The 21762-nt window shown below is 39.4% G+C and overlaps 1 protein-coding gene across 1 annotated transcript in view; it reads left to right on the plus strand.

The window, feature by feature from the left end:
* LOC309870207 (uncharacterized protein) overlaps nt 1-21762 on the plus strand; it is a gene marked incomplete at its 5' end in the record, with an annotated part of 328499 nt that overhangs the window by 88484 nt on the left and 218253 nt on the right. The window lies entirely within an intron of this gene.

Consider the following 21762-nt stretch of genomic DNA (forward strand, 5'->3'; position numbering starts at 1 on the left):
CGCTTTGTTTCCACACAGGTGTTGGTACCTAGATCATTCCCCAATAAACCTCTTGCATGTAATTCTCCATCTCTGATTCTGTTTTCTAGGGAGCCCAACCTGCCAGCAATACTTTCCCTTAAATATAGCTGTTGTTTTATTTTTCATGGGTAGTTGTTAAGAGATAAATTCTTATTTTCACATTGAGATGAGTATAAGAATTGAAATTGTTTTGAAATCCATTGGAACAAAACAGCAATGAGGACACTCAATTGGTTAACCTGAAGTTTTGGTCATTGTGTTTGAATTGACCACACGCAGTGTGGCCATATGGCAGAGGTGAAAGTCTGAGGCCAAGGGCCCTGTTGAGAAAGGCCAAAGGTTCAACCTCCTTATTGTTCGGTCTGTTTTCCGTTGCTTCCTGGTCTCAACTTGTACTCTAACCTGGCCAGTCATAGTAAAAAATGTTCTCTTGACCTGCCCTTGGAACAGGTGATAGGATGTGGATAACCACTGCAAATCTGTCACCATGGCTGGAAAAACAGGCCCCAGCACCTGCCCTGCCATGTATGGAAAGCAGAACATTTATCAAGATCAACTCAGGAGAAGCCAATTTGGAATTTTTCCCCAAAAGATAAGAGGCTAGGTTCCCACAATTTTTTTTTTTTCAAATTTAAAATACACACAATTTTGGCACAAAAATAAACACATAGATTAATGGAATAAAATATAAAGCCCAGAAATAAACCCATGCTTGCATGGTCAGTTAATCTAGGACAAGAATATACTGTGGAGAAGAGACAGTCTTCTTCGAGAAGCAAGCCCTGCCCCTTTCTCCTTGCTCCTCACCCTCCAAGGGTTGCTTGGGTTGAAAGGGTCTGCTCAGAGGAGGAAGAAAGGAAAAAGGTCAGATAATGATCCTGGACAGGTCCTGGGGGACTCTTGGAGCATAAAGGACTGTTTTATGAAGGGTGGAATATGTGTATGTGTGTATAGCTACGTGGTGTGTTGGGGTCCAGCCATGATGGAGAGGAAGAGGACTGCAGGTGCCACGAGGCAGTTGTGGCTAGTGGACTGAATTTTGAACACATGTGAGCAGAAATATTCCCAAAGGATTTTACAGGAGTTTGGAAGCCTGCAAGAACAGATGCCAGTAAGAGCCAATGGAAATCAAGCGATATTACAAGTTAACATTTACTGAGCATCTGCAATGTCTAGGTAGCATGCTAAATTCTACAGCTCCATTAATCCTCCAGAAACTCCTTAAAGGGGGGGGGTGCTTTTACTCTTTTCTAACACATGAGGAAACTGGATCCTGAGGAGGTTAAATAACTTGCTCAAAAAATGGCTGAGCTACACAATGTTGTTCAGTTTTGGGAAATTGTATTTGTGTTTTCTTAACGGGAAGCTCTTAAAAGTCATAAAGTCTTGAGCTATGAAGAAAAATTTAGGTTTCTGTCATTTTATTTTATTTTGTTTTATTAGAGCACAAGCAGGGGTAGCAGCAGAGGGAGGGGGAGAAGCAGACTCCTGTTGATGAGGGAACCCAACTTGGGGCTCAATCCCAGCACCCTGGCATCATGACCTGAGCCAAAGGCAGACACTTAACTGACTGAGGCACTCAGACACCCTGGTCATATCTTTGCCAATATCTGGCTGTGTGGTCTTGGACGTGTTATATAACCTCTCTTAGCCTTACAAAGTTGTTGGAAGCATAGAGCTAATAGACACAAAGAAAAATACTTAGTGATAGTTATCTTTCAAGACCCCAGCCCAGCTAATGACTGAGTTCACTGATGAATCAGGTGCTGTATACTGAAGCCAAAAGAAAAAAGTAAACTTTGGTGATAGTCTATGACACTTGATAGATTAATTGCACAAACAAACCTTTTATTTTTTCCCCATTATTCAGTTATTATTAACTCAATGTGATAACTAAATGTATGTCAACTTAACTGGGCCACAGGGTGCCCAGATAGTTGGTCAAACATTATTCTGGATGTTTCTGTGAGAGATGTTTTTATTTTACCTGAAATTAACATTTAAATTGGTAGACCAGTTAGTTTATCTATCTTAATGTCAGTGGGCTTCATCCAATCCGCTAAAGGCCTGAATAGAACAAAAAGGCTGACCCTTTGAAGAAGAAAGAACTGTGCCTGCCTCACTGCCTTTGGATTGGGACATTGGCTTTTTCCTGCCTTCAGACTTGAACTGAACATCCGCTCTATCCAGGTGTTGGGTCTGCTGGCCTTTTGACTTGCACTAGAACTGTACCTGGGTCTCCAGCTTGCTGACTCACTCTGCAGATCTTGGGATTTATCAGTCTTCCTGATCACCTGCACCAATTCCTTATCAATCCCCCCCCGCCCCCCCCCCTGCCCTGGATAGGTAAGTGTGTGTGTGTGTGTGTCTGTGCACACACATCCTCTTGATTCCGTTTCTCTGCAGGACCTTGACTGAATATTTGCTCAATAAATACTGGCCTACTGCTGTCTGGATCTCAGGGACTGGGCTCCAAGCCATAGATAGAGAGTGAATGAAGGAGTCTGGTATCCTGTCTTCATATAGTTTATAGCGTACAGCCTAGACTAGTTGAAGAAGCCTTGGAGACCTTAGATCATTCATTGCAAATAGTGAACAAAATTTGTAGTAAGTGCCACAGAGAGAAAACATAGCAGGGGCTGTGTGTGCATAAGGCAGGGCCCTCCCCCTACTCTGGACTTCCCAGAGGAAATAACACATGGGCTATATAAGCTGAGATGTCGGGGGTGAATGGGCGTGAATCCGGGAGCGTGAAAGGGAACATGCACCAAGGCAGCAGCATGGATTTGTTGTTGTTGTTGTTCTTTTTTTTTTAAAGATTTTATTTATTTATTCAACAAACAAGAGATTACAAGCAGGCAGAGAGGCAGGCTCCCTACTGAGCAGAGAGCCTGCCCACTCGGGGCTTAATCCCAGAACCCTGGGCAGAGGCCTCAACCCACTGAGCCACCCAGGCGATTTGTTCTTCTAAGTGGGGAAGGTGGTTCGTATGTTCCAGAAGTAAAAGGAGGTAGCTGCAGTGGAGCAAAGAGGGCAAGTTAAATGAAAGAAGAACTGATTTATTCTTTCATCCGCTATTCTTTTTTTTTTTTTTTTTTTTTTGAGGAGATTGTGTGACTTGGTGTTAATTCTTCTTTAAATGTTTGATAGAATTCTCCAGTGAAACCATCTGAGTCTGGAGATTTTTTTTCAGCAGTTTTAAAATAATAAATACAATTTCTTTGATCGTTACAGGGCTAATGAAATGATTGATTTCATACTGGATGAGCTGTGGCAGTACGTGCTTTTTGTAGGATTGGTCCATCTCATCTAGGTCCTCAAATTTGTGTATGTAGAATTGTTTGCAACATTCTGTTATTACTTTGATGTCCACAGTGTCTGTGGCAATATCTCATTTCATTCCTGCTATTGGTAATTTGGTTTTTTTTTTTCTTCTCATTTTATTCTTCATCAGCATTGCTAGAGTTTTGTCGGTTGATCTTGTAAAGGAGTCAGTGTTTTATTCCAGGGAAATTTTTTTTCTATTTTTGTTTTCAATTTTATTGACTCCTGTTCTTTTCTTTGTTATTTCCTTCTTCTGCTTTCTCTTGGGTTTATTTTGCTTTTAAATAAAAGAGAACTCCCACCTCTCGAGGTGGGAGCTTAGGTGTTTAATTTAAGACTTTTCATTTTTATTAATGCTACCGTAAGTGCTACGGATTTCCCCTTAGCACTGCATTGACTGTCTCCCACAAATTTTGATATAGTGAATTTTCATTTCATTCAGTTGAATGTATTTTAAAACCATTTCTCTTGAAACTTCCTTATGACCCATAGGGTCTTTGGAAATGTATTGTTTGGTTCCCAAGTGTATGGAGATTTTCCCATTATCTTTCTGTTGTTGGTTTCTAATTTGATTGCACGTGGTTCAAGAACACACTGTGAATTTCAATTCTTTTACATTTGTCAAGGTAGGTTTTATAACTCAGGATATGGTCTCTTTGAGTATATGCTCTATGCATGTACTCTGCTATTATTGGGTGGATTAGTCTATAAATGTCAATTGGTTTCTGTAGGGTAATAGTGTTACTGCATTCTTCTGTATCCTTGATGATTTCGTGCCTAGTTTGTTCCATTAGTTGTTCAGAGAACAGGGTATTGAAGTCTGCAGCTATAATTCTGGATTTGCCTATTCTTCCAGTTCTGTCAGGTTTTGCTTCATTCATCTGGTCACTCTGTTGCATACGCATTTAGGATAATGATGTCTTCTTGGTGGATTGACCCTTTCATAATATAATAATGTCTTCATCTCTGATCATTTTCTTTGCTCTGAAGTTTACTTTATATGATATTAATGTAGCCACTCCTGTTTTCTTTTTTATTTTGAACTGGATACAGAATTCTGGGTTGGCAGAAGGATGTTGGGCTACTTTCTTGATTGCCATGATTTCTGATGAGTAATTTGCTGTGACTAGAATCATTATTTCCCCTATAGATAAAGTGTCATTTCTTTCTTTCTGCTTTTAAGATTTTTTTGTCTTTAGTTTTCAGTTGTTTGACTATGCATCTTAGAAAGATCCCTAGTGGTCTTTCTTCTTTCTACCTTTCAGAGTCTTACTCTGAAAATTCTCAGAGTTTGTTTTATATATAAGATCCAGAGTTTTTAAATTTTACTTAGCAGGAAGAGTAAGGAAAAGCACATCTCCATCTTTCTGGAAGCAAAAGTTCCTAATGTTTATCCAGATTATTTATTTGGTCTTTTTAATCCTGGCCAAAAAAGAAATGGATATAAATAAAATGTTAGCCTTCAAAACTGAATCTAAATGGAGGACTGCTGAGCTTGGGCTTTTGAGATATTGTGCATTGATATTTTTTTACACATAAACCTCATGCCCTGGATTTTCTAGGGAAGTCTGGGTTTCAGACACTTTTACTGTTTTAAATAAAACCATTCCATAAACTAAAAAAAATAAGATTTTTCATGTGAAAAAACTAAAAATGTGAGAAAAACTCCTATATCTGACCGTAAGTCCCTCTTTTCATTTTGGAAAATGAGGTTACTTTATCTGTTCATGAGATACTAGTCAACCATAGGTGACTAACATATATTATTTCGAGGCACTCTTTGGCTAAACATTTGGATGATAGTTGGCGAAAAATGACAACAACAATAGTCACAGTGAACATTTACAGAATATTTTGCTATGAGCCAGGCTCTCTGGTAAGTTTTTGTTCACTGCCTCATGTTAAATTCACTACAGGCCTATTCAGAAAAGAGTAAAATGTCCCCCAGTTTACAGATGAGTGAACACAGGCTTGAAGAGGTTAAGTAGCTTGCTTAAGGTCATACGATCAGCGAATGAGGGGAGCTGATTCTCTCTGACACCAAAGCCCATGCTGTAGACTAGCACCAGTGGGTAGAAATAATGTGAACCACACATATAATTTAAAATGTTCCAGTAGGGGTGCCTGGGTAGTGCCGTGGGTTACATCTCTGCCTCTTGGTTTCAGCTCAGGTCATGATCTCAGGGTTCTGGGATGGAGCCACATGTCAGGTTCCACACTTAGTGGGGAGTCTGCTTGAGATTCTCTCTCCCTCTCCCTCTGTCCCTCCTACTCATGCTTCTCTCTCTAAAATAAATAAATAATTTAAAAATGTTCTTGTAGCCACATTAAAAAGTAAAAGAAATGTGAAATTATTTTTTATAATATAAATTACTGAGCCCATCATAACCAAAATATTATCATTTCAATATGTAATCAACATAAAAAAATTAATAATGAAAAAGTTATTAATGAGACCTTTTACATTTTTTGTACTAAACCTTCAAAATCGAGAGTATATTTAACCCCTACAGCACAACTCATTTTGGAGACTGAATTTTCATTGAAAATACTTGTTGTGCATTTAGATTTCAAATGATTCACAGTTGAAAAAAAATAGATTGAACAACCCAAGTTGTTCCAGACATACTCAGAAATTCATCAACAACTAATTTCAGTTTAGGTTTTAAAGTTAAATAAATTGAAATTGAATGCAATTGAAAGTTTAATTTCTTGGTCACTGTAGCCATATTTCAAGTGTTCAGTAGTCACAAATGAGTTCTTCAAGTCACTCCATTACCCTGGATGAGTTCAGCTTTCCTTTGAGGGCTGAATCTCAGGGAGAAAAAAAAAAACTTCTACCGTAGCCATAAAGAGGGAGAAAATTCATGAAAACAAAAGGAAGGACCAAAGTTCAAGAGGAAAGACCTTTCTTTTGGCGCCTGCTGAAGTTACAGTAAGTTCGAGAGTCTTAGGTAACTAGGAAAGGAAGTAAAAGGGTTTTCTTCCATTTCTGAGAATGTGTCCTGTGTGCATTCTATTAAACCTGGCTTTTCAAAGAGAGCTATGTCTTGATCTATCAAGGATTAAAGCCAAATGAAAATAGCATGGAGCTTCTAACAGAGAAGCTCGTCAGGTGAGCATGTCCACCAAGTTGCAAGTGGTATCCCTGTGGTGCTTAGTCGTGTTATAAGGGATTCAAGCCAAAGTGAACCCTCCACCACAAACCTTGGAATAGAAAAGGTCTCAGATTTTTTTTTTTCTTATTATAGTTGTTCATGGAGGTCTCTTGGTTCTGAAATGTCTTAAAGTGGCAGAAATTATACCTTGGTGCCAAGCAGTAGTTATTGACTTTTTAATTTTTTATTTATAATTTTTTTCTTTCTAACCTTTTTAGTCTCAAATCCATTTCATAGTAATATATAATTTCATGAACCCTCTCAGAAGTTAAAAAAATCATTGTATTATTTTTACAAAGTAAGTGGAAAATGTAATTTTAAGCTAAAAAAATCAATTTTAGAGATATAGGATTAAAGGTTTTATTGAAGTGTATTTTAATATGTTCTGTAATATTTATAATAGATATAAAGACAGATTTTATCTTTTCTCTACTTAACAAAGGACAGATGCGATTTAATTTTCTCTAAATAAATTATATAAAGAAGTATCACTTGACAAATGAATACAAAAATAGCATGTCTTGTTTGCTTTGGAGACCAGATGTATATTAAAATGTAGATTGAGATTTGACTGTGTGCAATCACCAGCAATAATAGAATTCAGTCTGATGGTTGGAATTCTCACATTTTGTGTGCTTAAAAAAATAAAATCATCCCTTTACAGTAGTCCCTCCTTAACCACAGACTTCCTTTATGTGGTTTCAGTTACCTGTGGTCCAGGAAGCAGATGATCGTCTTTCTCACGTATTGTCAGAAGGTCAGTAGTAGCTTAACACTGTGTCACCATGCTTATGTCATTCCCTTCCTTTCATCCCATCATGTAGGCATTTTATCATCTTGTATCATCTCAAGAACAAGGGTAAGTATAGTACAATAAGGTATTTTTCAGGAGAGAGAGAGATCACATTCATATAACTTTATTATAGTATATTGTTCTAGCCATTCTATTTTATTATTAGTTATTGTCGTTAATCTCGTACTGTACCTAATTCATAAAACAGACTTCATGATAGGTATAGATGTATAGGAAGAAACATTGCACACACAGGGTACTGCCCATGGTTTCAGGCATACACGGTGCGTCTTGAACATATTCCTTGTGGATAAGGGCAGTGGGGGGACTAATTCGATTATATGATTGAGTTCTGTTTCGATACAAAGAGATAGAGGGAGGGCTCTGGGCCCTCATTAAAGGGCAAATACATGTCCAATTGCACCACGGTTGAGAAAGTGGAATTTGGAGTCAGACACTCTGAGTTAGAGACTGACTGCCGTTTACCAGGTTGAGAACTTTGGGAAGTTACTTAAACTCTCTGAATCTTACTTTCCTTCCCTACTGCCTGGGGCTGTTGTGAGGATTAAATGAATTCACCAATGTAGGGAGCTTAGAATACTTCTTGGTTTATGAGAAAGTCTCAATAAGTGTTTATTTAAGTTGTATTTATTATGTTAATGTTCATTAATTCAAATGCTTAATTTCCACCTGGATGTTCCACTCAACATATCTAAAGTCAAACTTATCAGTTTCCCTTCCACGTTTGTTCTTCATGCACTTTCTATAAAAATCAGTGCTGCTGTCAAGCACCTTATCACCTAAAAGCCCATGATTTAAGTTTTCTTCTACTTAACTCTCCTCATCTAACCCTTTGCCAAAGGCTCTTGTAGCTCTGATTTCTCCAAGTCATTTGCTCTTCTCCCGTTCTAGGACCATTGCCTATTTTGGCTAGCCTTTCTGTCTCATTTCTTGCTCCCCCTACATTAATTTTCCATGTAGCATAGCACCCAGTTACAACTTAAGGCTGAGTAAAGTTCTGTCCCACTGGTGATTCTCTACTACCTACAAGGTAAACCCAGGTTTTGAGCATAGAATGAATATGAGGTCTTCTGTGATCTGTTTCTGCTTACTTCTCATTCATTCATTCAACAAATATTTCCTGAGCACTTAATACATATTAACCGAAAACCTTGCCTTGCCTGCCAGACACTTTTGTTGAACACCATGCTTCTTGAAATTTCTTGAACTCATATGGTGTTTCTTATCTCTCTGGGATGGCTCACAAGTTATTTTCCACTTGGAATGCCCTTTCTCAAAGTCACTGAGTGTCTGAGCCAAGGCTCAGATTCATGTTTCCTGGCTCTTCGCCCAGTTTTTTCTGCCTGCACACCACAGTTTAGGACCAAACATGTGTCCTGCATCAACCATAAGGTGGGGAGTAACCTCTCAATAAATATTTCATTAAGCAATGGATGCTATGATAATAACCAGACCAATTCTTAGGGCATTTTTTACTTATGGAAGTTCTTTTTTTTTTTTTTTAAGATTTTATTCATTTTATTTGTCAGAAAGAGAAAGAGCACAAACAGGGGGAGCAGCACGCAGAAGGAGAAGCAGGCTCCCTGCTGAGCAGGGAGCCTGATGCAGGACTTGATCCCAGGACCCTGGGATCATGACCTGAGCCACCCAGGCGTCCCAACTTATGGAAGTTCTTATGGAAGTTATCATATATCACATTCTCACCTCTCTTCCTCTTAGAAGGTCCTTGGAGATTATATGGTCTTTATTGTACAATGTAGGAGGAGAGACGCCATGTCCCATATTGATCTAATAAATAGGTCTGGACAAGGGGGCTAAGGTACCTGATGTATCCTCTGGTCTTCAACACATCTTTGACTGAGACTGGAGAAGCATAAGGATAAGCTTCTGGGTGATCAGCTCCTACTTTCTCTCTCTTGAGACTACCATGGGCCCTCTAGCTTGGGCAATCATTCATATATTTACTGATACAATCAGCAAATCTTCATTCGTGTCCATTTTGAATGAACATTCAAAAAAGTCCATTCTCCAGAACTACCATCATTCTCCAGATGCTACAGTTTCCTGGTCTGTGAACTCTTTTTTCTTCCCCTGGAGATTTCACTGTAGGGTGTGGATTATCTGCTTCTTTCTCCCGGTCGGATCCTTGTCTGACTGTGATGTCTGACCACCTCTCATTGTTCTATCCCTGCACTCCTGACTCTTCATCCTTCAGCCTAATTTGCAGATCTAGAAAGGCTTTTTAACTTCCCTTCCTCTTGATCCTTCCTTAGGTGAGTATAGGAATTTCTATAGCAGTATAAGAACTTTCATTCCAAAGGTGAATATAGGAACCTTCTAGGACTGAGAACCTAGGCACAGACAGTGTGTGTTTGAGAGCTGATGGTGGTATAGGCATTAGAGTAGAATGTAAGGGCTTTGCTTAGAAGTTAATTTGACCAAATCTTAAGTTAGAACATGCTAAAACTGCTGAGAGAAACAGGAAGGAAAACATGGCATAAAATAAATTCCATAACCATTTAAAAAATCCCCTAAGGATTAGTTTTGATATGAGACTAGGAAAACAAACAAACAAATCAGTCCTGGATTTAAGAAGAATGTATCATGTGTGCCATCCAGGTGCTCTGCAAAGACTTTGCTTAAGAAATACAGTGCCTGATGTAAGAGGCAATGGATTTAAATTTGCAGAGCATTGTTTTTTTTTTTTCTATGAATAATTATTCTATTGTCTCTTGTCTCATCTCCAAAAGCCACCTGTGACAGTAACAGAGTGAAGTTGAAAGTACAAGAAGATTCATTATTTCAATTCTTTTGTTTCTGAAAATGATCATTTTACAGCTGGATTTCCCTTAGTTCATAGAGGAAAAGAGATTCTAAGAAAAGCTTTGAGCTGTTTTGGCTTTCCCTACAAAGCTGTCCTCGCTGGAGTTGAAAAACGATAGCACTGGTTTCTGGTCTGGCATTGATAAATGCCCTATCCGTATCATTTGCTCTCGTTCTCTTCCTGTCTTTCCCTGATTTTTCTTCCTCTTGCCTTCCCTGTTTTTATTCCTTCTCCAAGGCCCAGGTTTTGCCCCTAGCTGTCATGGCATCACTCAAATGGAGGTAGCATGGACATGAATATAAACTCTCTTCTCAGTCTGTCTAAGGTTGCTGTAGCCCCAGCCCACATCCTCTCTGCCTCCCTGGCCCATCTTCCTGGTATCTTGGGGCCCTAGCCTTTGTCTACTGGGCTGACTCAGCCTTTCTCAACTTCAGTCATTTCCAAATCCTCTCGACCATTTTGAGATATCTAACTAGTGTCCATCCTGTCAGTTCCTTCATAGTTTTAATTTGATTTATTTAAAAATTAAAACTTATTTTTAGAAAGGAAATTTAATGTATCACGATCAGAAAACCACCGTCACTATTCAAAGCCCATTGGTGATGATATGAGGAGGTGGAGTCTTGGGGAAGCGGTTTGGTAGTGAGAGCAGAGTTGTCATGAATGCGATTAATGCTGAAGAGAGCTCCCTTGTCCTCCACCACCTTGTCAGGATCTATGAAAAAGTCTGCAACTTGGAAGAGGGCTCTCACCGGACCATGCAGGCCCCCTGATCTCAGAATTCTAGCCTCCAATACTGGGGGAGGTAAATTTATGTTGTTTATAAGTTACCCAGTCTGTGATATTTTGTTACAGCAGCCTGAATAGACTTAACACAATAACCTTAATGATGAATACAATAAAAGCAAAATAATAAGTGTTCATTTGTGTGCATTTAAAGTTGATTTCTTTAAAAAATTTTTATTTATTTACTTTAGAGAGAGAGAGAGGAAGCAGGGGGAAGGTTGGAAGGAGAGGGTAAGAATCTCAGACTCCCCAGTGAGCACAGAGCCTGATGTGGGGCTTGATCTCACAACTCTGAGATCACAACCTGAGCTGAAATCAAGAGTCAGATATTCAACTGACTGAACCACCCAGGCACTCCCTATTGTGTGCATTTAAAATAACCTGTGTTTAAGTGCTGCCTTTTGGAAAATTTCCTGTGAGGATCCTCAGGTTTCGTCCTAGATCACTGAAGGTGGCATTCTCTCACCCCTGCAAGGACCTTGGGTTCTATGGTCACTCTCTAAATAACTTTGGCCAAGCTACTGTTTTCTGGGAGATTTCTACATTTCAAAGCTAGAAGAATAATGGTCACCTCTTAGAGTATTTATTAGGACCAAATGAACTTCTGTAGGGCCTACCACATGCCTAAGAATAGGAAGCACTTTTTGAGGAGGAAAACTTTTCCTTTACCTTTCAAGATTCTTCTGGCTGGTCTAAGAATCAAATCGACATGTAACAGATTAATAGGAGAAAATAAAATGTAATTACATACAGATGGGGAGTCCACATAAACATGAAATTCTAAAGACAGGCAAAATGAGGTATATATGTATCTCAACTAAGGAGAAGGAGGTATGGGTCTAGGACTTTAAAGGGAAGGACAGTAATTCATGGTAAGGGTAAAAAAAAAAATGTAAATGTTTGGTAAACCAACATTTGCTGGGCCATACAGAAGCAATGGGACATAGAGAAGACTTTGATCAAATAGGCCTTGCTAGGTTCTTCCTTGTCTACCATGCCAGTTCATTTTATACTATCATTATCTATGATCATAACTCTCTCCATGAAGCAGATCCTCTATCTAAATTCTTTTAGGCAGTTAGGAGAAAGATCACAGTTTCTTCTTGTGTCTTTTGGACTTTGATTGTTTTCAGCTCAAAATAATCCCCTTGCCAAAGGGGATTATTTGTCCTAACCTCTACACACTCAAGAAATGTTCATTGCTTTACCTATTGCTCTTACTGGGGCAATGAATGAAATTTGAACGGTAGGCCCTCTTGCCTTTGTATTTGACAATGTGCTCAACTGGGTGATTTGCTAAACTTAGAATAGCCATCCGCCCTCCCCCTTTTATTGACTTTCCTAGAGTGACACATTTGCCAGTGGTAGAACTAGGGGTCAAATTTATGAGTCCAAAAATCTATGTTCTTAATAGTTGAGATGCACTGATTTTTCTTTAAATCAAGCAACTTTACATACAATAAAATTTAGTCATTTAAACATATGTTTGATAAGTTTTGACCAGTTTGTATGCCCTTGTAGTTACCAACACAATTTAGATTTCCTCCCTAGAAGTTCCCTTGTGTCCCTTTCTTGTCAGTTCCCTTTTGCTGCACCTCTAAGTTTCTGTCCCATTATTGACGATACTCCTTTTCACTGCTGAGTAGTAATGTCCACACAGTGGGACAAGTTTTTCTTACCCTTTGCCTGTTAATGGACGTTTGTTTTTGCAGTATCTCAGTCCTGTCCATTTCTCTCCATCTCTGCTAATCACTGAGGAATGAGCATCTCTTGCCTGAGCTTCTGTTGATGCCCCAGCCTCCTTCATAGCCCCTCCCACTGATTCTCCACTCTGTAGGGAGAGTGATCTTCAGAGAGGCAAATCTGATCAGGAATCACCAACTGACTCTAAAATTCTTCACCCTAGGATAGAGATCAAAATCTGTATTTTGGCTGGCAACGTCCTGCATGGCCCGAGGAGGACCACCTGTCCTTCCTACCTGTACCACCTGTCTCATGATTGCTTTGCCCAGTGGCTCATTGCCCTCTGGATATCTTTAACCTTCTCTAGATTCCTCTCATGTCCCATGCTGCTCTCTATTCACAAAAACTCAAGGCTTCTGCAGTGCAGTTTCCTTCATCTGAAACTTTCTTTCTGTTTCCCAAACCCTCCTGGTAGCTCTCTGATCTCCCCATCAGTGCCTACTACTGTCCTTTCAACCTCCACCCAAATCTTTTTTCTTCAGGAAAGGGTTTTTAAGCCACCTGGCTGGGTCCATTCAGTGGTCTTCTCAAAGGATGGTATTTCTTTTTTCCCTCCAGGGAACTTTCTCAGTTTGTACTTTACCCTTCTCTGGTGGGGTTGCAGTAAATGATTAGTGTCTGTTTCACATTGCTCAGAGATCTGGGCTGGCAGAGTCTGTATCTTTTTTACATCCTGTTGACTCACAGTGCATTGCTCAGTCCTTGGCACGTAATAGACACCCAGTAAATAGAAGTTAAATGAGTCAATGAAAGAACTGACCCTTAGATCTGTTTGGGTACCCATGAAAGCATCTACCTGCCACACGGGGAGGTAAAACTCTTGCTGACCTATGAGAAGAAGGCGTAAGAAAGGCATTACATTTGGGGAGGATTTATTTTGTGCTAGGCAATTATTTAATGCTAGTATTTTGGAGAAATAGGGGTGTACCTGCCTATATGCTTTGAACTTTGGAAAGGAAATTGCTTTCTAAGAAAGCTAAATTGTGAAACAGACATAAAAAGAGGCAGATTACCTGAAAGGATGGGATAGCTTCTAGGCCCCAAGGCTTTGACTCTAACAGGCTTGAAGTTGTTCTCAGAGATGAAGAAAGGATGAGTCCTTCAGAAAGGGGATTAATTAGCCTGAGAGGAAGGATAAACTAAATTATGTCTGGGAGGGGAGATCTGCAGAGCAAAGGACTGGACCCATCAAGCCCTATTATGAACTCATCAGTTCTGAGTACACCGGAGACGGCACAATCCGTCTTCTTACTGGTTCTGTGTTCATCAAGTAGCCTTCTAATTATAATCCAGTTTCCATGCGGATTGTTCAGAGCGAGTGAATACAGCCATAAGCTGATCTAATCTCAGATCTGCTTGGTGTGTTATATATACTTGTAATTCATCATTTGGCATTCTGGTTTTGTGCGTGGGTTTTGGTGATAAGCTTGGTTAAGGGGAATTTGGCCCAAAGAGATGGCTGTGTTCTCTTTTCAGTGTCAAGTAACTGAGGCTGTCTAACTAGTAGAAGCCAGGATCTGGAGAGTGGAGAATTCACCCTGAAAGTGCCCTGCTGTTGGGGGGTTGCAGGGGGTCAGTTTGGGTTGCCCATTTTATAGATCAGTACACTAATTGCTGCTGGAAAGGTGCCTTAGTATAATAGTTAATGCAGAATGTAGATCTTCATTCAGTCTACATAATTTATTGATGTGCTTTGGATTTATGATCAGGAATGCAAAAGGAAGGGTAAGATAATAATTGACAGCTACTTAAATGTTTTGTATTAGAAATCTACACTTGGAACTCATCGTGTTCAGTTTAGACAAAGCACAATTTCGAATAACCAGAGAGTTGTTTTCACAGTTACCTCTTTGTTGTAGGATGAAAAATAGCTATCATGTATCAATTATTTACAAAGGCCAAATATTACAGGTTCATTTGTTAGGTATCAATCATCGTATCTTCAGCAAATAGACTTTCTGTGTCTCAGTTCCCCAAGTGTTAAGTGGGAGTAACAATAGCAAACGTTGATTGTCTGCTTTGTGCCAAACACACACTGTTTTCTGTGCTTAACCTAAGTATTAGCTCACTAATTCTCATAAGCAGTCCAGGAGCTAGATGCCATTGTATGAAGATTCTCCAGAAGAGCAGCTTGTCCAGGATCACATAGCTAGTAAATGGAAGTTTTGAAAGAACCGAGCAGTGTAGCTCAGAACCCATCCTTCACTTCACTACATCACAGAATTAAATGAGTTAATACACTTATAACACCTTGACCAGGGTCTGGTTCCCTTTAAGCTTCATTAACTGTTCGCTATTATTATTATTATCAGTTTGTTTTTATTGCCGAAGTCTGTGTGCTAGGAAAAATGAACCAGGGATTGAAGCCTTTTGTATCCAAGCTCCCTGCCCCTCGCCTTTTCTATGATCTTTGCTGCTGTGCATGTTTCCCTACGGAGAACCAAAAATCAAAAGACACTTCGGTTTGAATTACTCTATTTGAAACTGCCTGTACAACAAAAATCATGCATTTAAAAACCCGGGATATTTTCTTGATTCTGCCTTACCCCCTATTATTCTGAGCCTTTCCTCTTTATTCCCTGGGCACTTCTGGAATTGCTTCACTGCCTTTAACCGTATGAAAAGCCAACCGTCCATAGGGACTGCATATTTTGAATCTTGTGACAGCCTTGCCCAAATCTTAAGGACATTTATACATGGTACTTTTATTGTTAATATCTAAGAAAATGGAAAAGTTCAGTCTGTTAGGAAGGCAAGATTTATAAGACTATTTATAGTGCTGGGAATCATATTCATGGCTAGTCAGAACTCAGGTTATAAGATCAGGGGAGATGCTTTTATTATTATTTCCTTGCTCCAAAAGCCAGAGAGAGGAATAAGATGCTTGAGCTTGTAGCTGACACCTAAGATGGTTTGTATCTATAATAACAAGCCAGCCACGGAATTGAATTTTTTCCAAAGGCATTATCATCCTGAGCTCTTTAAAGTATAAACTATTTTTCATGGAAAATAGGATTAGGACTGAAAACCAGTTTGGAAACCAGTTTCTCATTTCGTTGACCAAATATGTGAAGGCTTTCTGTGGATGACACAAAATGATTTTCAGTAGCATTGGAAGTATATTGGACCAGAACCTGGCTTTTCCAATAGTAATAATATTTTCTTTTTTCTTAATCAGTTAATCAGCTGGCCATCTGATTAGTAGCTGTTCAGCTTGTTTTAGTCTTGGTACCTCTGCAATATTATTCTCTGACATAGAAGGTTATGTTTTTCCAGGAAAAGATGTAAGTGAATTATTCTGACATTAATGAGGCATTTCTTTTTTTCTTTCTAAAGATTTTCTATTTATTTATTTGGCAGACAGAGATCACAAGTAGGCAGAGAGGCAGGCAGGGGCAGGGGGGAAACAGGCTCCCACTAAGCAGAGAGTCCGATGCGGAGCTCGATCCCAGAACCCTGGGATTATGACCCAAGCCAGAGGCAGAGGCTTTAACCCACTGAGCCACCCAGGCGCCCCTAATGAGGCATTTCTGAGGGATATTAATCTCACTATATACATGTGGGTCATGTGAACTTTTGGGGGCATTTTTGGGTGGTTTCTTGGGGGTTTCTAACAGTTCAGAATTAAATAATCTTGGCCTTGGTTTGGACTTGAGTATCTAGAAATTCACTGTTAAAAACCACTAATGAGAGTGAAAAATTCAATAAGAAACCATATCTTAAGGACCATGGCTTGAAAGAGCAGACAGTGGTTATAGACACTGTCTTCCGTTCACTAATTGCTATCAACTTTATATTTGAAATGCAATCAATGTGTCTGCTTCCCCTCTATGATGCTGTCAGTAATTCAGTGTGTAGAATAATGGACAGTTTTGTTTCAACACTTAAACAAAGTGAGGGAAACACCCCCCTTTGTCCTTTGGCCAACAAATGCTCTGTGGCCTCTTTCATTTGCTCTCCGTAGATTATTTCAGTCTCTAGATTCCAAAGCAAACACAGATTTGAGAATGAGAGCCAGGTGGGACGAATCAGGCAATGATTTAAAACTTTCCATGGGCTGTAGAGTGCTGTATAAAGGCTTCATTTATTTATTTTAAAAATTTCACAGGAAGAACTGTTATCACAGATTCATGATAAAAGGATAAAAGAATGGAAAGAGCTATGAATTGTGATTCAGGAGTGCGCGTATGTGTGTGTGTCTGTGTGTGTGTGTGTGGTTTATTGGAGAGGAAAGAGTGTGGGTTCAGGATCGGGTTTGAGTCCTGGTGACATCACTCATTAGCTGTGTGGACTCAGGGAAGAAACTTGATCAGTCTGGACCTTGATTCTCATCTGTTAAATATTCACACTGCACATTTTTAAAAAGTGAGATTTAAACCAACTAATGAATATAAAAGAGCCACAGTGATGCCGAGAATCTACAATATTGGATATTGTATATCCAATACATATTGGATAATGTAATTATTGTGAATATAATAACTGATATATATATAAAATATACAATATATTATATATAATATAATAGTGAATGTAACACCCTTGTAGAATGACACACGAATGTCGTGTTAAGATGTCGTCGACACCTCTGCTGGAATCATAGACTGTTTAAAAGTCTTAGATTTCTGAAAAATGGTCCCCAAAATGAAACCATAATGTATAGAAGATAATCATGCTTTGATATTTCTGGCCAATGTAGAAGTACAAATTCTGTAAATGAGATATATTGTACATACAGAAAAACATATAGATCTGAAATGAGCAAATCAGACAAATTTGTGGGTTTTGACAAATGTAACCATTGCCAAATCAAAATATAGGCTGCTTCTCTTACCTGGAGAGTTCCTGTGTGTCCCTTTCTGGTCAATACCTGCTTTTTGCAGAGGTAGTCGTGCTTCTGTTTTCTATCACTACAGATTAGTTCTGCCTGTTCTAAATGTTCTGTAGACTATACTCTTGTTTCATTTGAGGTGATGATTTTGACAGGGCAGTTTACTAGTTTTCTCCTTTTTATTGCTAAGTATTATCCCATTATGTGCAGATGTCATACTTTTTCCTTTCTCTTACTGGTGGACATTTGGTTCCGTCACTTACAGTTTCGGTCTTTTGTGGATCACTCTGCCTTAAACATTCTTGTGCAAGTCTTTTGCTGACAAGTGTTTTCATCTCTCTTGGATAAATGCTGGTTTCCCACCAGCAACTTTTGAGACTTGGGGTTACTCCACACCTTCATCAACACTTGTTATTGTCAGTCTTTCTAATTCTAGTCATTTTGGAAACAGAAATCTCTGCCACCTGATTTGGGTCAAGTGATTTATAGCAGTTATTCTTAATCTGAATGTCTTGAGACAATATTGGGACTGGATTGGTTTTGAAGTTTCATGAGAAACTTATTACAAAACAGTATAAAGTTTAAGCACTCAAGCTTATGAATAGTTTTGTTTATACTTTGAAGGGGATTCAATGTCACCTCCAAAATAATGTGACTCCCAGTTATGGATACCATGATATTTATTTTTTCTGAAGGTGATAAAAGAGATCTAGTTAATGCTATAGAAATTCCATGTTATAGACTCTTAACTGTGTTTGAATCCATAGCAAGTGGAAGTTCTCAGTGCACTTCTAATACCTGTAGCAATTATGAATTACTGAAAGATAGGATGAGAAACTTGGGCCAGCAAGTAAAACATATTCACAACCTAATAAGACAGTGGGTGGTCTATGTTCAGGGAGCTTTATTTGCCTGTCCATTCATCCATCTGTCTATTCATTCAAAAAATATTTATTGAGCATTTAACTTATTCTGGTTACTGGGCTAGGGTCTATGAATATAAGAATGGCAAAAATGCAAAGAAGTGTTCCAGTCTAGTGGGGTTAACTGACACATACATAGATGATTACACAGTAGTTGATTATCTCCTAAAACAAAGGTCAAGATTACAAGTTTAACATTATGATTTTACAGACATCACAAGAGAACCCAAGGGTAAACTAGTGACCATATTTATTTGTTCAACAACATTATTGAGCTCCCATTAGGTGTCAGGAGACTTTGTTGGTCACCGAAGGACAAAAGGAGAAAATAATTTCTGCCCAATGGGTATTTATTTATTTATTCTTAAGATTTTACTTACTTATTTGTCAGAGAGATTGAGAGAGAGAGTGAACACACAAGCAGTGGGGAGGGGCAGGCAGAGGGAGAAGCAGGCTCTCTGCTGAGCGAGGGCTGGAAGTGGAACTTGATCTAGGACCCTGGGATCATGACCTGAGCTGAAGGCAGATACCTAATCAACTGAGCCACCCAGGCGTCCCTGTCCAGTGGGTTTTAAATGCTAGCATACTCAAGAAAAGAAGGGAGTGCTTGTTTCCTGATGTGGTAGATAAGGAGTGGCTAGGAATCTAAATATTTAACAGGAATTCCAGAATATTTTGATGTCTCTGGCATGGGAGCAACACTTTGAGACACATCCTAGCCTATTGGTGAAGAAAGACAAATATTTACTTATATGATCTCATGAATGAGCAATAATGGAAACATACAGGAGGACGGTAAATTGGTTCCCACCCTTAGGAAAACTAAATCTCTTGTCATTATTGTGTATGTCTAAAGGTGATTGAGTAACATTAGCAGTGTGTTTACATCATAATCATCAACAGGTGATGATTTGAGTCTGCTGAATTCAGACTCAAGATGGCAACATCACTATTACCTGAATTTCTGGTCTGCCCTACAAATATTGGACTGCCAGATCCCATAATTGTGTGAGATTGTTCCTTAAAATAAATCTATATATATTTTTTTAAAAAAAATCACCCAGCAATGCTGATTCTGCTTTCTATGGCAACACTTGGCTAGAGCATTTATGTTCCAGTTTCCCTACCTGGTACAGGTGCTCATTTCTCTAATATGTTTGAACTCTATAGGCATTTGGGGTACTGACATAGGTGGCATAAGATGAAGTCTTTTTGGTATTTAAGGGGCCGGGTCAGATTAACATGGGAAAGAATATGGTGTCTGTCTTCTACTCCCTACCCTCACCTTGCCTCTATGTATTTAGAACTAAAAACAGTATCAAACCCTGCACAAGTGTTGGTCAGTTCAATGAAGTTCAGATTTTTTTTTTTTTCCTTTCCGCTCAAGGTAACTTCCTGGGTACTTTTTGGGAAATAGTGATTTCTTTCCAGAGTGACTTGTGGACATTACTACTTTGCTGGTGTTGCACTATTGACGTGGTTGGTCTCTGGGGATACTGCTGCATTTTGCTTCACCCAGGTCTCCCTGGACTCCGTCTGGAGTATAGACCCAACCCTAGCCTATATGACTGCAGCTTGGATAATCCCTATCTCTTTTGAGCCCTTCTCTTCTCAGGCCCCAGAACCTGTCCGCCTTGTCCTCTGCCCCTCTAGACCCAGGTTATGGCTGTAGAAATAAGTACAGGTCTTGTGGGCAGAGGGAACCAAGGCTAATGCTGGGGAGCTGAGCTCAGTGGCTTTGCATGTGGAAGTTGGCAGTGACTCTGGTTAAGAGAGTGTCCCAAGAAAGCTTTGAATTTGTGTCATACCTGAGGCTAGAGCCTCTGTATGTATTATTATCTTACCAAATCTTCATTATTAATCCTGTTCTCGGGATGAGGAAGTTGATGCTGATGATTTCTCAGGAAGTGGCAGAGTCTGGCTTTTGAACCCAGGTTTGTGTGATTAATTTTGGTGCTTCATTTGGGGGATAGAACTTGGGCAGTCACTCTTGCTCTGTGGAGACTGAGCACATCACAGGGAAAACTGCATGTTTAGCAAGTAAGTTGCCCCTTCTCACTTAGGGTGGTGATGTTAGGAACATGAGTCGTTTGGACTATGATAAGGAAGAGGACGTTTAAGGACAACAGGTAAGATCTCAGGGCTCTTCTTTACTACTCAGTTCAGAAAAGAACTCAGTTTGAGTTCTTTTCTAAGAAGTATTATCAAATGAGGTCTCCATTCTCTTTTGTTTCGACCTGATTCTTGTGGCTAGAAGCAAAAACACACAATTCTCTTGTTCTTGTTTCAACATGAAATGACATGCTTAAAACTGTGAGCTACAGGAAAGCAGACCCCAAGACCAAATCTGATCATTGTTAGCATGTGAGTCTGTGTGGATCCCATTATTTTACCTGGATGAATCCTGAAGGAGTTGATTTTCCACTTGTGATAGACACAGGACCCCAAAAGGAGACTTCCTGTTCTAAGGAGGAAAAACAAAAGAGGTACAGAAGTAGGTCAGGAGGCCCTGTCCTAGGCTCACACTGCAGAACTGCTTGTATTTGGAGTGGTGTGCTTATCTGTGTATTCTCTCTGGACTATAAGCTTCTCAAAATCAAGGACCATTATCTTTTTTTTTTTTTTTTTAAGATTTTATTTATTTATTTGTCAGAGACAGAGAGAGAGAGAGAGTGAGCGAGCACACAGGCAGACAGAGTAGAAGAGGGAGATGCAGGCTCCCTATGGAGCAAGGAGTCCAATGTGGGACTCGATCCCAGGACGCTGGGATCATGACCTGAGCTGAATGAAGGCAGCCGCTTAACCAACTGAGCCACCCAAGCGTCCCAAGGACCACTATCTTCTTAATCTTGTATCCCCTTCACCTAGCACACTGCCTTTACTGTAGATGGCCGTGGATGTCTGATAGACAAGTGAATGCATGGATGGAGGGATGTGAGCAGAAGAAAAGGTCTACTGGCCATAAAGCATTTTGGGGACACCTAAGGTTGCAGCAGTGGTGAGAATGGGCTCTGAAGTCAAACTGCTAGGGTTTCCATCCTGGCACCACCTCCCCACACTACCTAACCTTGAACAAAGCACCCCACCTCTCTAGGCTCCCTTTTCTCTTCTGTAAAATGCCAATAAAATGGATTATCATGGTCTTTATCTTGTGAGAATGTTATGGGGTTTAATGAGTTATAGTATCCTGGGTTGGGCAAGGCATTATTATATCCTTATGATAGCCAATTTAGATTTTGAACAAAAATGTGAAAGGTGTATTGAGTTAGACATCTTAGAAGGCTTTGATGGATGATATGGAAAAGTCTAGGTAAGTTCAAGATGTGAGGATATTGGTG

Source organism: Mustela nivalis, assembly GCF_964662115.1.
Source record: "Mustela nivalis genome assembly, chromosome: 7".
NCBI classification, from domain to species: domain Eukaryota; kingdom Metazoa; phylum Chordata; class Mammalia; order Carnivora; family Mustelidae; genus Mustela; species Mustela nivalis.